The following is a 5720-nucleotide window of genomic DNA, read 5'->3' on the forward strand; positions in this document are numbered from 1 at the left end:
AACACCCCGGATCAGGTTTTCGGCCCAATCCAGCATTTAAGCATGAGAGGTTACGGAAGAAGAAAACCTTCACTCCGTTGGGAGAATTGTATGACAGTCTGTTCCGGAGGTTAAGGACATTGGACATGTTGAAGCCGATTCGGATAAAAACGCCTAACCCTCTTCCAAAGAAGTTTGATCCTTCTCAAAGGTGCGCATATTGCTCAGGTGCCTTGGGGCACGACATAGAGAAGTGTTGGAATCTGAAGAATATGATTCAGAAGCTTATTGATGCAGGCGGCATTGTCGTGCAAAGTCCAGATGCAGCAAACACTAGCCAAAATCCATCTCCTGTGCATGATGAGACACATATGGTGGGTATGATCTATTTTGAAAAGGAACATGAGAACTCTTCTGAGATCCTTGGAGGTCCGCATGCTACTAAGGTTTCAGTGTTATCAGAGGTTGATCGTGAGAACGGGCCGGCAAAAGGACCCAAAAGCAGTTTGCTAAGACAACGTGATGAAGACTTGTGTGAAACTCAGTGGCGAAGATACCGTGCTTGGAATTGGAAAGCGCCCATTTCTGGTTAGCCAGAGAGGTAGCTTTGGTGGCTTAGTTTGTGTCATTTTTGTTGCCCAGGTTTATTTCTGGGTGTAATCTGGATATTGTCTGTGACTCAAACCCTTTTATCCTTTTATTTTGTCTAGTTCCTCTGATCGTAGTATCTCATGTAGTGTTGTCTAGGCTTGTTCTAAGGGTTGTACCCCAGTTTGTTGTGTTTGTTTTGTTGACCAAATTCTTTCACCGTCAGTCTAATCAATTCTCTGTTTCCTTTCGCCAGGTTGCTAGTCATCCTTTGTTTAGTTTTTCTTCTCCTTTTACAATTCTTTCCATGCTGTTCTGGTGACATTGACATGCACGCATCAATTCTCAGCCTGGTTTTTAAAAGTCCCCAGTTGAGAAATGAAGCAATGAAACAAGTGTTGAAGATGTAAGGACATTCGAGGGCAATACGTAAGGGCAATTTTGAGATCACTTCGAGCCCAAATGTGTGAAACTGGGGGCATGACGTGAACATAAAAAAAAACGTGTTAAAATGCATCATGCCATACCGGTTTGAAGCCAAAGGCAGTTTGCCCCAAGTCCTACAGGGCTGTTCGTGGTACCGAGAGATTGTTGTCCAATGGTGCTGCGGTAACTTGACAAATGTAAAGGCAAATGTGGGGATATGGTTAGTAAATATTCTGGCGCAATCAAAAGATGTTACGTATGTTTTCCTCAGTTTGTTTAATTGTTGTAGTTTGTACTTGGCATGTTTTGGAGATTGAATACGAAGACATTTTGTTCTTATCCAAACACTTTTAATCCTTTGTTACTTATTTTCTTGCATACCCCTACTTTACGGAATACAATAATAAAACTCGTAAGACCCGAAGCGGGAAAGAAACTAGGAGAAACAAGAGAAAACAGTAGAAAAGAAAAAAGAAGAGAAAAGAAAAAAAGAAAAGACAAGAAAAGAAAAGAAAGAAAAAGAAGAGAAAAGAAAAGAAAAGGAAAAAGAAAGGGAAAGAAAAAAAAAGAAAAGAAAAAAAGAAGAGAAAAGAAAAGAAAAGAAAAAAGAAAAGAAAAGAGAAGGAAAAGAAAAGAAATGAAAAGAAAGAAAAGAAAAGTGGAAGAAAAAGAAAGACCGCAACAACGAGGTAATGTCCTGAACTACGTTTGACTTGATCCCGAAAGGGTACGTAGGCAGCCTCGCTCTGAGGTTCAGTCACATCGAAATAAAAGTCCAAAAGTCCCCAAGGAAGAAACTGGGGCAGAAGTTGTGGTTGTGCAAGAGGTTTGATCCCGAAAGTTGTAGTTTTAAACCCACGTCGAATTGTTTTGAGCCTTTGATACCCTTTATTTCTAACCCCATCCAAAAGCTTGCACTACGGCCCAAAGAAAGACCTTCTGATCAGTCTTCAGAGAATGCCAAGTCGAGCAAGAAGAGGTGATTTATGCTAGGAATAACACTCCGGCTCAAGCAGAAAAAGGAAAAATGAGAGAGTCTCATCAATGAAAACCCTCACGGGTACCACAAGGCGATGAAAGCTGAGAGAAATAAAACATGAGAGAGTCTTATTGGTGAAAACCTTCACGGGCACCATAAGGTGACGGTGAGTTGAGAGAAAGACCAAAATGAGAGAGGCTTGATGGTGAAAACCCTTCGGGCACTACAAGTCGAATAAGGATTGTGAATCAGATTGGATAAGCGGAGCATTGAAGCCCAGTTTCACGGCACAAAGGTATAACAAGAGCTGAACATCAGACTTGCTAGACAGAATATCCACAAGTGCATGTCAAATTAGAGTTGGTTCCACATCCGATAGGTTTCTACTTTGTAGTTTTCTTGTTAGGAATCTTCTCTTTCCATTGTCCTTCTACTATGTTCCTTTCGTCTTGTTTACTTCCTCCTCCTGAGTCTGTTTGGTCATAACAAGTGAGAAATGACTTCAAAATCTGCCACCAGCTTTCCAAGTGAACAAAACGGGATCTGGCCAGCATATCAAATCGTCATAAGTCCGGAAAAAATAGCAGGCACGCTGAGTTGGCAACAATCTACATGCCTTGGGATCCTTGTGAAATGCAAGGGCTTGGTATTTGTCAATTCATGAACAACGCAACAAATGAAGGGTTTGGGGTGAACGGATCAAAGGTATTTTCGGTAAAAAATGAAAGGTTTGGTACATATCAGATGGAGGGTGTTTGGTGAACGGATCAGAGGTATTTTCTTCGTCAAGGGTAACAAAGAAAGTGGTTAGCAAGGTCTCCAAGTGAGAATCAGTTATCAAGGCGGGTGAAGGAACAATAAACTTCAAGGCCGAGGCCAGTGGTTAAATCAAGAAAGAACACCATGTACACGAAGTAGGAGCAATAGACGTGCTTTGGGATTCATATGAGACATAAGGGTTGGGGGATGCCAGTTCATGCAATGCAACGAATAGAGGATACCGGGCCGCCCTCGAAGTTCAAGGCCACAAACTAACCACCACATTTTAAACTCACAAGTTTTCTTTGTCTGAAACAGGAACAAAGCAGTGCAAGAAAGTTGGTTCAACAATAAGGAAAAAAAAAGAAAAGAAAGAAAAGAAAAGGAAGAAGAGGAGAGCCGACAAAAGGGAAGTTTCTCAAATCTTTGCGCTTGCCTGTCTTGTTAGCGTGCATAAAATGCTGCCATTGCTTTTCACATTTTTTCCTCCTAGGATAAAAAGTCCTAGTCTGATGGATTTTCCTCCAAATCAAAATCTTAGTCTGATGAATCTTTCTCCTAAGATACCAAAAAAAAGATATACAACCTAGTCTGATGAACTTTCTCCTAGGATCAAAATCTTAGTCTGATGAATTGTTCTCCTAAGATAAAAAAACCTAGTCTGATGAACTTTCTCCTAGGATCAAAATCTTAGTCTGATGAACCGTTCTCCTAAGATATACAACCTAGTCTGATGAACTTTCTCCTAGGATCAAAATCTTAGTCTGATGAATCTTTCTCCTAAGATAGAAACTTAGTCTGATGAACTTTCTCCTAGGATCAAAATCTTAGTCTGATGAACTCTTCTCCTAAGATAACAAAATAAAAGGGACCTAGTCTGATGAATTTTCTCCTAGGATCAAAGTCTTAGTCTGATGAATTGTTCTCCTAAGATAGAAAACCTAGTCTGATGAACTTTCTCCTAGGATCTAAATCTTAGTCTGATGAATCTTTCTCCTAAGATAGAAAACCTAGTCTGATGAGCTTTCTCCTAGGATCAAAATCTTGGTCTGATGAACTTTTCTCCTAAGATAACAAAAAGTGTCCCAGTCTGATGAATTTTCTCCTAGGATCAAAATCTTAGTCCGATGAATTGTTCTCCTAAGATAGAAAACCTAGTCTAATGAACTTTCTCCTAGGATCTAAATCTTAATCTGATGAATTTTTCTCCTAAGATAGAAGACCTAGTCTGATGAACTTTCTCCCAGGATCTAAATCTTAGTCTGATGAATCTTTCTCCTAAGATAGAAAACCTAGTCTGATGAACTTTCTCCTAGGACAGAAATCTTAGTCTAATGAATCTTTCTCCTAAGATACCATAAGAGACCGAGTCTGATGAACTTTCTCCTAGGATCTAAATCTTAGTCTGAGGAATCTTTCTCCTAAGATAGAAAAATTAGTCTGATGAATTGTTCTCCTAAGATAGAAGACCTAGTCTGATGAACTTTCTCCTAGGATAGAAATCTTAGTCTGATGATTCTTTCTCCTAAGATAGAAAACCTAGTCTGATGAATCTTCTCCTAGGATCAAAATCTTAGTCTGAAGAACTCTTTCTCCTAAGATAGAAGACCTAGTCTGATGAATTTTCTCCTAGGATCAAAATCTTAGTCTGATGAATCTTTCTCCTAAGATAGAAAACCTAGTCTGATGAATCTTCTCCTAGGATAAAAATCTTAGTCTGATAAATTTTTCTCCTAAGATAGAAGACCTAGTCTGATGAACTTTCTCCTAGGATTGAAATCTTAGTCTGTTGAATCTTTCTCCTAAGATAGAAGACCTAGTCTGATGGACCTTCTCCTAGGATCAAAATCTTAGTCTGACGAATTCTTTCTCCTAAGATAGAAGACCTAGTCTGATGAATTTTCTCCTAGGATCAAAATCTTAGTCTGATGAATCTTTCTCCTAAGATAGAAAACCTAGTATGCTGAATCTTTCTCCTAAGATAACAAAAAAAAGAGACCTAGTCTGATGAACTTTCTCCTAGGATCAAAATCTTAGTCTGATGAAGCTTTCTCCTAAGATAGCAAAAAAGGGGACCTAGTCTGATGAATTTTCTCCTAGGATCTAAATCTTAGTCTGATGAATTGTTCTCTTGAGATAGAAAACTTAGTCTGATGAACTTTCTCCTAGGATCAAAATCTTAGTCTGATGAATTGTTCTCCTAAGATAGAAAACCTAGTCTGATGAACTTTCTCCTAGGATCAAAATCTTAGTCTGATTAATTGTTCTCCTAAGATAAAAGACCTAGTCTGATGAACTTTCTCCTAGGATCAAAATCTTAGTCTGATGAAACTTTCTCCTAAGATAGCAAGATAACAAAAAGACCTAGTCTGATGAACTTTCTCCTAGGATCAAAATCTTAGTCTGATGAATTGTTCTCCTAAGATAGAAGACCTAGTCTGATGAACTTTCTCCTAGGATCAAAATCTTAGTCTGATGAAACTTTCTCCTATGATAGCAAGATAAAAAAAGACCTAGTCTGATGAATTTTCTCCTAGGATCTAAATCTTAGTCCGATGAATCTTTCTCCTAAGATAGACAACCTAGTCTGATGAACTTTCTCCTAGGATCTAAATCTTAGACTGATGAATCTTTCTCCTAAGATAGAAGACCTAGTCTGATGAATTTGCTAGTCAAATGTCCTTGGTTTTACTCACAGGATCGTGCATTCCAGTCAAGTCTTTAGTTTTACACTCATCATTGCATCAATAGCTTAGGTGATCTACATTTTTCTAACAACTCACAAATCTTCCTAGTGCAAACTGGGGCAGAAAAATTTCTTTATTTTTTGTCTATTTTGTTGAAGTTAGGAGCCCGCCTGGAGAACAGAGGCATTTATTTCAAGTTTTAGCAATCAGGAGCCCGCCTGGAGAATAGAGGCATTTATTTCAAGCTTTAGCAATCAGGAGCCCGCCTGGAGAACAGAGGCATTTATTTCAAATTTCAGCAG

The sequence above is a fragment of the Nicotiana attenuata genome, unplaced genomic scaffold (genome assembly GCF_001879085.1).
Source record: "Nicotiana attenuata strain UT unplaced genomic scaffold, NIATTr2, whole genome shotgun sequence".
NCBI lineage: Eukaryota > Viridiplantae > Streptophyta > Magnoliopsida > Solanales > Solanaceae > Nicotiana > Nicotiana attenuata.